Genomic DNA, 12,311 nt, shown 5'->3' on the forward strand with positions numbered 1-12,311 from the left:
TAGTGCTTTCTTCTTACCTTTTCAGTTATCTAGTTAATAACTTTATACCTACTTAACAATTATTTATATTAATTCTTTCTGCTCCAATAATCATCTAATTAAACCTTAACTTATAAACATGGTTCACACTTAAAAATCATAAAAATGCTTTCTGCCATCCCAAACCTTCCCATCTCAACCCCATCCACTCTCTAGAGGCCTTCATTTCATTAGTCATTGTATTGTTTTGGCTAAATTAATCACACACACACACACACACACACACACACACACACACACACACACACATGCATACATACACTTGTACTTTCTCTCTTTTTAATACAAAAGGTAGCATAAAATATATACTCTTCTGTGCCTTGTTTGTTCAAGAAATAATATATCTTGGAAATCAGGATATATACCAATTCTTAGAGAGTGGAGATATGGAAATCATATCAATTCTTTTTTATTTTTTTCCTCAGAGATAGGGTTGTGCTCTGTTGCCTGGGCTAGAGTGCAGTGGTGCAATCATAGCTCACTGCAACCTCCAACTATTGGGCTTAAGTGATCCTCCTGCCTCAGCCTCCCAAGTAGCTGGGACTACAGGTGTTTGCCACTACACCTGGATAATTTTTTAATTTTTTTTTTTTGTATGTGTTTGTAGAGACAGGGTCTTGCTATGTTGCCCAGGCTGGCCTTAAACTCTTGGGCTCAAGCCATCCTCCTGCCTCAGCCTCAGAATTGCTAGGATTACAGGCATGAGCCATAGGGGCCAGCCAAAATCATACCAATTTTTAGAGATTGTCCTTTGTTGCTTAGCTGAGCCATGGTTTGTTCTGCCAGTCTTTGACTGATGGGAATTTGGATTGATTCTTTTTATGTATATATAGCAAACAATGCTACAATGAATAGTTTTAAGCATATATTATTTTGTATTTGGGTTGCTGTATCTTCAGGGTAGAATTCTAGAAGTGGGATTGCTATGTCAAAGGGTAAATGTATACATAATTTTATTATTATTATCTTTAACCAAATATTCCTCCATAGAGCCGTACCATTTTCTATTATTGTGAGCTATGTCGGTAAATGTATACATAATTTTATTATTATTATCTTTAACCAAATATTCCTCCATAGAGCTGTACCATTTTCTATTATTGTGAGCTATGTCTGAAAATGTTTGTTTCTCTTCAGTTTTTCCTACCAAGTGTGCTTTCAAGTTTTTGGATTTTTGCCGATTTGATAGGTGAGAAATAACGTCTTAGAGTTGTTTTAATTTGCATTTCTTTTACTATGATGAAATTGAAGCTCTTTTCATATGTATTCTTTTTCTACGAGCTGTCTCTATCCCACTTTTTCTATTGTGTTTTGGTCTTTTTCTTCTTGATTCTTGGGTGATTTAGATACCAGGGAGATTAGCTCTTGTTTGTGATATACGTTGCAAATATTTTCTTACAGTTTGCAATTTTTCTTTTCCTTATACTGCTTTTTTCACATAAATATTTTTAAATTTTCATACAGTCAAATTTTTAATCTTTCCTTTGATTCCTTTTGCATTCCAAAGTTAGAAAGTCTTTTAGTACTTACAACCATTGTTTTGATATTGAAAAATTCTTTCATGTTCTATAATGTTTCTTTTTCATAGTAATGTGTTGTCATTTCATGAAAGTAATAATTTCTTGAATCTCCCAGGGAATGTCAATTTAGAACTTTAAATGTTCTCTTCCCTGAAATATCTGGAATCAATTTTTCTGTTTATTTGTTTTTGTCCTCCTCTTTCATGATGAGTATTTTTCTTGAAAATCTAATTAGCTTTATATTCAAGAAAGAGAGTCGTAGAACTATAGAGTAGGTTGTCAACATAAGGACTTTGAATGTGTGTTCAGGGACCTAGCTCTTACACAGTGAGAGGAGCTCCAAGTGTCTAACTGAAAAGGACATTTTCTAGGGTGCTAACATACTGATCCCCGATAGCTATTCTGCTAGGAAAAGAATGTTTTGCCTGTAGGAATATTCTGGGGTCCCTGTGTTACGATTGTAGTTTGTGAGTGGGGAGGCTACTATATGAGCATACAGATCTAAATTACTCTCTTGTTTTAAGACCCACTTTTTATTTGTACACTTTCGTCTCTTGAGTCCAGAGCCTGTATAGAGGTTTTTTTCCTCCTTCCTTATATTTTTCGTGCATATTATAGTCTAGCTTCAACGTGATTCTGTCAAAATTTGTTGAAATCTCTCATCTGTTGATGGTCCTCATTCTGTCGTGGGCTTCGCCTTTTTACTCTTTGGCTATCATTTTAATGTGTCTTTGGATAAGAAGGAAGAAAAACACACATTCAAGCCACCAAACTTTAAACAGAGTCTTTGTATATAACTTACCTGTTTTTAAATTTTAAATTTTTAATTATTATGGCTACATAGTAGTTGTATATTTTCATAGGGTACCTGTGATGTTTTGATACAGGGATAATGTGAATTAATCAGATCAGGGTAATTGGGGTATCATCGTCTCAGACATTTAACATTTCTTTTTGTGTTAGGAACATTCCAATTCCACACTTTTTGTTATTTTAAAGTATATACTAACTTATTGTTGATTGTAGTCACTTTGTTGTGCTATCAAATATTGTTCATTCTACCTAACTATCTAACTATATTTTTACACCCATTAACCATCCTCACCTTATTCCCCTCTTCCTGCTACCTGTCCCAGCCTCTGGTGACCATCATTCTACTCCCTGTCTCCATGAGATCAATTGATTTTAATATTTATCTCCCACATATAAGTGAGAATATGAGAGATTCATCTTTCCGTGCTTGGCTTATTTCACTTAACATGATGTTCTCCACATGTCTAACTTTTCTTGTAAGTCAGGTCACAGAAGTCTTACATCACTGGCCTGCCTGTGGAAGGAAGGGCTCCCTTCCGAGTTAGGTTGAGTCCTGGTCAAATCAACCAGTATTCTATTAGTGAAAATTTAATTTATTTCTAGTTTTCATTATTTTGGACTGTCTTATGAAGAATATTTCTTACATATGTTTTTGGGCACTTTTCCAACCATTTCCATAGGATAAATTCTTAGATACAGAATTACTGAGTCAAAGAGCATGATCTCTTGCAGTCTGACACATTGTCCTTCAGAAATGTTATGCCAATTACATTCCCAGCTAAAGTGGGTGAAAGAGCCTTATTTCTTAAACCTTATTGCAGAATATTATAGGTCTATTTAATCTTTGCTAGTTTTAAAAATGAAGAGATTATTTAACTCTAGAATTCTTATGTTGATTTTGGAGGTGCTGGTAATATTCGTTGCCATTTACGGAGCATATAGTTTGTGTCATAATTTGTATCCCTGATTTTCACTATAGTTCTATGTGATGTGAATTACATTTTACAGAAGAGGAATCTGGAACTCAGAAATATTAAGCAATTGTTCCAAGGTCCCAAAGCTAGTGAATAGCTTAGCTGTTATTTGAGTTGATATCTGTGATACTCCTATAGATGGTTGGAGGCAGAATTTGTGCAGTATCATATTAAAGATGTAATGTTATATCATTCCTTAGGCCTGGTAATAGTAATAGGCTTATAACTGCAAATAAATCTCCTATATAGTGATGATAAATGATAGCCGATTCCTGCCTTCTGGAAGGCCTTGGGGAACACAATGGAGTGATTGTGACCTTTGCACTCTTACATCACTTCAAATCCCAGCTATATATGGATTGCCTTGCCTTGATCCATTGATATATATCACTCGCTGCTGGTAGAATACAGACATTGATTTTGTTAGTTGAAGGAATTAAATCTTTGCATGGTTCTGTAGATATGTATCCCTGAGTAACAAAGTATGGTTAGAATTCCTTAGGAAGTGAATGTAAATGTTTGTCTAAAGTAGTTGTCCTTCAATCTTAACATTTATTAAACAAACGTTCATAGTGTAACTTTTTGCACTAACAAAAGACTAGACAAATTTATTAATCTCTATAATATTTTTATTTTTATTTAATATCACATTATTATTTATATTTTGCAGATGAAGAGAGATTAAGTGATGAGCCCAAGACTGCCCAACTCAGAAGTGATAGAGCTGAGTTTCATCACTGAGTCTTCTAGTGTCTTCTGTGTTGTCTCCCACTGAAGACTTGAGTTTTCGCAGACTAAAGTTCCAGGAGCTCCAGGTTTGCATTTTGGTGATGATAAAAGGCAGAGGTGAGCCTTATACCTGATGATATAGTGAGAACAGATAGTGAGAACTTTGGTGCTATCTCTGGCCTTCTAACCATCCTACAGGGAAAATTAATGAGGCCCTCTGAGGATACAGGAAAAAATTGGGTTATAACACAGAGCAACAAAAGCTGCTTTTGAGAAAGAAGAAATTTCATTGCTTTCAGCATCCCTTGACCCATCCTAGTAACAAGGCTTGTTTTTGGTTTTTATTCCAACCTCCAACCTCCAGAAGGAGAAAATCACTGAGGTCTTTCTTTTGGAATAGCCCTCTACTTCCTTTTTCTTACTAAAGGAGAAATATACTTATTTATCAAATCAGCTATAATTTTTTTTAAGGCAAAAATTATTTGCAATAACTCAGTAGTGTTTCATCTGGCTTAAGAGTCACTACTAGGACACTGGAATATATATCTTTTGGGCAAGAAGAGTTACCTGTTTAAAGTTCTGTGTAGTTGTATAGACCTCCAAAATGCTGATTCAATCTAATGAGCATAGTGATGGGTATCAAACTACCACGTAGCACTTTAGTGCCTCAGGACATGGGGCCAACTGGTCTAATTCACTTGGGATCAGCTTTGAGACTTCTTTTAGAATTGATCTTGGGTTTTAAAACATTCAGAAGTGTGGCTACATCCTTCACCTAGAAATAGTAAGGATAGTTGAAATAGTAAGAAATAGTGAGAATAGTTGTGACCTGCTCGAGATTTTTAAAAGAGATGTGATGTTGGAAGGCTATAGGAAACTGTTTTTGCTGGATAAGAAAATCTTTACTGGAGCTTTATCCAGTAACATTACTATTTAATATCCCCTTATTTGCATCAGTATTACTACTATCATCTTTGACTGAGACCGTTTTTTCCTTCCCACTGGGTCTTAGAGGAATGAGAGATAACACCGTGACTTACTTCTGATTCTAACACCCACAGAGTCTTGGTCTCTGTAAACTTCTAGTTACCTCCAGAGGATCCATACTAGTTTTCTTCTGAAACAAGGAAACTAGTCTTAGTCTGCTACACACCGCTTATTTTGGAATCTTTCTGTCTGTCCTATGTAAGTTGGTTCCTATACTAATTATTCTTTATTATAATACCCTGTTTCTTTCCTTTAAATTATCCATCCCTGCCTGTAATTATCTTATTTGTTGGCTTATGTGTTTATTATCTGCTTTTCCATACAGTGTAGGCTACATCCATGTGGTTTTTGCTCCCTACTCTTCCCTAGTACCTAGCCCAGTGCCCGGGACATACACAGAGGCCACAATGTGACTGAAAGAATGTTTATGAAATTAACTCTTTCACTGAATGAATGAAAGAGTGTTTATGAAATACCCAACATTGGACTGAGTGGACGATACCTATGCTCTGCCCGTATCTCCTCCCTGGTGCCACACCAGGGCACACCAGCCCTCTTCAACAGCACTCAACCGCCTGAGGCCTTTCCTTTGGCCACTGTATTCTGCTTTTTACCCATGAAACAGGCTGGAAGTGTCTGGAAATTAACATCGCCTTGGGTGCAGCCCTTGAGCACGGACTCATTGGAGTAGGTGTATAGGTACCCCAGCTCCCTTGTCCCTTGGGTGGGGTAACTGAGACATTTTTATACTGCCTCAAAGAGTTGCCCTAGCAGGATTAAGCTCTATCACAAGGTGCCGGCTGCCTCAATACTACCCCCTTTCTTAGCTGCTTTCCCTTCCTTCCTTGCTGTCCTTCCCATCTCCCCTACTGTGTTCCGGTTACTTCTCAAATGAACCACTTACACTTGAAACCTCATCTCGGACTGCTTCTGGAGAACCCAAACCAAGAAGGATAGAGAACATAAGTTCACAAAAGCTTTACATGTTTCCTGCATTCTATTCTAAATGAGGGAGCATGCCCATCTATTTTGAAATGAAAGTAAGACAGAAAAAAGGTCATTTCTTTTCCTAAAACATAGATCTTATTATTGTCTTGTAATCAGTTTGCATATTAAAAATATGGCAACTTTAATATATTATTTTATTAAGTTATTTTTCTATTCAATAAGCTTTAGTTTTTAATATATATTGCATTTCTGGAGCACCATCTGGGCAATTGGAAGCGTGTATTTTGTGAGTCACCATGCAGAAATATGGTCAACAACTGAACATTTATAGCACACTTACTATATCAAAAGCAACGTAGCCATGTTTGAGGATTTAAATTGGAATAGGACATGTGTTCCCATTCCTCAAGAACTCACAACCCAATAGTAGAGAGAAGCACATATACATTAAATGGAGGTCAGCCCTGTGCAAGCTAAAAGGAATGTGCTATGAGGTTCCAGAGCAGAGTTCAAAGAATTCTGGTGAGCAACAGTGCAGGGCTCCCTGGAGATGGGGCTTGAAGGATGAGGAATTCTGCAGAGGAAACATTGTGGACAAAATAGTAAGGCTGGAAAGTACAAAGTATGAAAAGAGACAGCTTTTACTTTGATTTTGCAGAAGAAGGAAGTAATAAGGTTGCAAGGCAGAATTAAACTTTCTGAACTCCTTTATATTAAGAAGATGAAAAGTTCACAATATTTAGGACAAAATGTAACAATTACAATGGGTTTATTGTTGGCCTACTGAGGGAAATCCTCAGCTGGTTCCTTGGTATCCCTTTTGTATCACCCATTTCCATACAAGTTCCTACCCTCAGACTAGGGGGTGCTTATGGTTGTCTAGGTCAGGGGTCTACAAATTTTTCCTATAAAGGCCTAGATAGTAAATATATTAAGCATCGTGGGATGTATGGTTTACTTTGCAATGGCTCATCTCTGCTGTTGTAGCATGAACTCTGCCATAGGCGATATGTACATGAATAAGCGTGGCTATATTCCAATAAAACTTTATTTGCAAAAACAGGCGGCCAGTTGGATTTGGCTCACATGCTGTACTTTGCCAACCCCGGGATAGATTAATTCTTTCCATGCTAAAATATCCCAAATGACTTGCTCTTTTATTAGGTAACATTTTCATTTCAATTCAGTTCTCAGTGCTTTAAGAGGAACGACAGAGCTGGAGGATAATAACGGGGGTAGGGAGATGGAATTACTGGTGCCCATCCAGTGGCATTGGATAGAAAGCTGCTTACACACATATTGGGTCATGTGTCCAGTTCCATGGATTAGGGACTCATGATCCCAGCACAGAGCTTTAGAACCATAACGAAAAAATGAGGATAGAATTGAATAATCCAGGGTCTGAGTAGTATAAGCCAATTTAGCCACAGATTTACAGCATAGTGAGATTGTTGTGGTTAGGGACTGGGGAATGCATTAATTTGTTAGGGCTGCTATAATAAAGTATTATCACAGAAGTCCAAGATCAAGCTGTTGGCAGGGTTGGTTTCTTCTGAGGCTTCTCTCCCTGGCTTGAACGTGGCCATCTTCCTCCAGTGTCTTCACGTGGTTTTCCCACTGTGTGTGTCTTGGTCCTGGTCTCCTCCTCTTATAAGGACCCCAGTCACATTGAATTAGAGCTCACCTTAATGACCTCATTTTAAATTAATTACCTCTTTAAAAAGCTTATCTCCAAATATAGTCATGTACTGCATAATGATGTTCCAATCAATGACTGCATATACCACAGTGGTCCCATAAGATTATAATGGAGCGGAAAAATTCCTATCACCTAGTGATGTCATAGACATCGTAGCTGTCATAACGTTGGAGCATAACAGATTCCTCTCACGTTTGTGGAAATGCTGGTGTAAACAAACCTATTGCACTGTCAGTTGTATAAAAGTCTAGCACATACAATTATGTACAGCATATAGTACTTGGTAATAATAATAAATGGCCATGTTATTGGTTTATGTATTTACTATCCTTTTATCATTATTTTAGGGTGTACTCCTTCTATTTATTATAAGAAAAAAGCTAACTGTGCAACAGCCTCAGGCAGGTCCTTCAGGAGGTATTCCAGAAGGCATTATTACCATAGGAGATGACAGCTCCATGTGTTTCATTGCCCTTGAAAACCTTCCAATGGGACAAGATGTGGAGGTGGAAGACAGTAATACTGCTGATCTTAGCACCACAAGTCTCAATTGCGAAGATGCGGAGACAACCCAAGTGCCCATCAATACATGAGTGGATTAATAAAATTTGGTATATGTATACCATGGAGTTCTATTCAGTCACAATAAACAATGGTGATCTAACACCTCATGTATTATCCTGGATAGAGCTGGAGCCCATTCTACTAAGTGAAGTATCCCAAGAATGGAAAAGCAAGCACCACATGTATTCACCATCAAAGTAGTATTAACTGATCAATACTTAAGTGCACATATAGTAATAACATTCATCAGGTGTCAGGCAGATGGGAGCAGGGAGGAGGGGATGGGTATATACACACCTATTGGTTGCGGTGCGCACTGTCTGGGGGATGGACACGCTTGAAGCTCTGACTCAGGTGGGGCAAGGGCAATATACGTAACCTAAACATTTGTACCCCCATAATATGCTGAAATAAAAAAAAGAAAATAACACATTGAACAGAGTAAGTGAATCCAGGAATCTGTAGTAAGACTCAAACACAGAGAGAGAGAGAGAAAAATTAGAATGACTGGGAGAAAGAGAAGAGGGGGAGAAACAAGAAGGCTCTTTCTTACAGAGGTATGCCATATTGAAAATAAATAAAAATCAATACAATTTTTAAATCACCATTTTTCAACCACCAGTATAGCCATTGTTTCCAACAAAGACAATCAATCAATGCTCAAACCAATGAGGGAAGTTTGTTGAAGAATACTCAGTATCAAAGTATCACCCGCCCCCACCCCAACAGTACCTTTACAATGGATAGCTCTAGTAGGCCCACTTCAATTCAGGGATCCACCTTACAGTATCACCAATAGTGGGAAAATTGACGTGATGGGACTCCTGATGCTATGCAAGAGGTGGACATAACATCTCTTATGCAGTAGTCTTGCCAAAAACAGTGAAGTTGAATCTAACAGCAAAGAATCAATAAGAAAACCCAGATTTTGGGATGGAAAAAAAAAAGGAAAGATAATCTTGAACTGTGTAGGCCTAGGCTAATGTGTATGTTTGTGTCATAATATTTTTTTAAAAAAAAGTTTAGAAAGTAAAAAAGGACTTTAGAAATCAGATGAAAGCTTGTGGAATAATGATATAAAGAAATAAAATATTTTTGTATAGCTGCACAATGTGTTTGTGTTTTAAGCTAAATGTTATTACAAAATAATCAAAAAGTTAATTAAGTAAAAATGTTACAGTGAGCCAAGGTTAATTTATTACTAAAGAAAAAAATTTAAAAAATAAATTTAGTGTAGCCTAAGTATACGGTGTTTATAAGTTCTGCAGCCGTGTACAGTAATGTCCTAGACCTTCACATTCACTCCCCACCCACTGACTCATCCAGAGCAACTTCCAGTCCTGCAAGCTCCATTCATGGTAAGTGCCCTATACAGATGTACATTTTTCTTTTTTGAAAAATCTTTTATACCATATTTTTACTCTACCTTTTCTATGTCTAGATATGTTTAGATACACAAATGCTCACCAGTGTGTTAACAATGGCCTGTAGTGTTCACTATAGTAACATGCTGTACAAGGTTTAGCCTAGGAGCAAAAGGCTATATCAGAGAGCCCAGGTGTGTAGTAGGCTATGCCATCTAGGTTTGTGTAAGTACATTCTATGATGTTCGCACCATGACAAAATCGCCTAATGACGCATTTCTCAAAACATATCACTGTTATTAGCAGTGCAGTACAGTCACATTCTGAAGTACTGGGGTAGAACATCAACATATAAATTTGAAGGTAGGGACACAATTCAGCCTGTAACAGGGAGATAGAGAGTCTTAAAGTGTGTGTGTATGTATGTGGGTTTCCATGCATTTGAAGTGAAGTCAAGCCCACATGATATCAATGATGGGGAGAAGGAGTGGATCCACTGAGCAAAAGAATGAGAGAAGGAAGGACTGAAGTAGGCTGGGAAGAAAGAAAAGGAAACACAGGAAAGAGCCTGGAGGCAGCTGAGGAAGAAAAAAAAGACAATTACAGAGGTTAAGAGAAAGAATAGAATAAGAGTTCAGAAAAAGAGAGAAAACATTGTACCCTAATATGAATGGGTAGCATAGATTAGCAGAGGAGGTGATCATGGCAAGTGACAGTCAGGCTGGCTAAATAGTTGAAAAACAGTGGTCAAACTGGCCTGAAGAAGAGATATCAGCTGTTATGTATTTTTTCTAGGAAAAATGCCAAACATGCCGTAGAAAAGGTGTAAAATAAATTTAGGCAAAGGCAAGCTACTACATTTTTTAAATGTGAGAGAAACAGGCTCATGATGACATAAAAATGTTATGGCATATATTATATTAATATGTCTTTTCTTGTGTTTGACATTTACATAATGGAAGCTTCTTTGCTATGAACACTACAGGATTCATTATCAAATAATAGTGAAATGAGATTTTTACTGTGAGTCTAACAGTGTTTGGTACCAGGTTTCACACTGAGACTGAAGAGATAAGATACGACCTCTCTCCAGAAGGAATCAACATGTTGCTGTTAAATGTATATTTTTACATATTTATGTAATTTTAACCTTAGGGAAACCTTTTATTTCTTCATGCTTCATCTGTGTGGACACTCATTCGTATCTGCAAACCTCAGTGGTTGGCATGAAAAGAGGCATTTTGTTTTAGGAGTTGGGTTGTAAGATGAAGACTTATCTTCCTGGTATGTAAAATATTTGGGCCCGGAAGCTTATTGGATAGCTTGGTAATTTAAACTACAGTTCTAGAGTTTATACTGGAAACATTAACAAGTTTGCAAGTTTGCCATTTGACTTGATTCTACCAATTTTTGATGGATGCTCATGTTGAAGTGTAGAACACCTCCTGGAGGATAAAAAGAACTGTAAAATGTGGGTGTTTAGGGAGATTAAGACTTAGAAGTACACTAAGTGGTACACTTTCCTGGGCTGAAAGTTGGAAGAATTTATGCTAATGCTGAGCCTTGCATTATGGAAAAGTCATTACTTTTCTAAAATGTAATTCCCTCCCCTCTTTCTTTCTAACTTTTTATTTTGAAAAGTTTTAGACCATTATAAAAATACAACAAATACCTATATAACAGATAACATTTTATTGCATTTGTACCATTCCTCTCTATATCATTATCTATGTATGTATTTATGTGTCTTTACCATTTTCTTTTGAATCATTTGAAAATAAGTTGCAGATGTGATAGAACATAGTTAAATGTGCTGGCCTGTATCACCTAGAAACAAGATCACTCTATATAACTGCATGCTTTATCTGTCAAGACTTTTGACATTGACATAGAAATATTATTTATATTCAAATTTTCCAAATTGCTCCAAATATATTCTTTAAAACTTTTCCACTTCCAATCTAGAATCTAAACTAATAACATGAATTGCATTTAGTTGTCATGTCTCTTTTGTTTCTTTTAATCTAGAGTAATATTTTTTCTTTCATAATATTGATATTTTTGAAGAATCTAAACCAGTCATTTTGTAGAAGGTATCAAACTTTGAAATTAATCTGATTGTTTTCTGAACAGTAAATTGAAGCTAATAATTTTTTGGCAAGAATAGTACATAGATGATGTTGTATACTTCTTATTGTATCACATTAGAAGGCATACCACATTAGTTTGTCTCTTTGCTGGTGTTATTGTGTGATCAGTTGGTTGAGGTAGTGTCCACCAGATTTCTTGATTGTCAAAAGTATCTTTTTTCCTTCATGGTTAATAAATAATACTGGAATATTGGAGTGGTTCTTTGACACCATGTAAGTGTTTTATTTTCTGAAAAACTTCACACGGTGGCTTATTATCCATAAATGATCCTTGCCCTATTATTAAATTGATGCTTATCTGTCCATGATTGAAAGTGAGGTATTGAAATCTTCAGCTATTATTGTTGAATTGTCTGTTTCTCCTTTCAAAACTGTTAGTTTTTGCTTTATGCATTTTTGTTCTGTGTTGTTAGATGCATATATGTGTACAATTGTTATATCTTCCAATGGATCGACCCTTTTATTATGTCCTTTTTGTATCTCTAGTAATATTTTTTGTTTTAAAATCAATTTTGTCTGATTTA

Source organism: Propithecus coquereli, unplaced genomic scaffold, assembly GCF_000956105.1.
Source record: "Propithecus coquereli isolate 6110/MARCELLA unplaced genomic scaffold, Pcoq_1.0 Scaffold211, whole genome shotgun sequence".
NCBI classification, from domain to species: domain Eukaryota; kingdom Metazoa; phylum Chordata; class Mammalia; order Primates; family Indriidae; genus Propithecus; species Propithecus coquereli.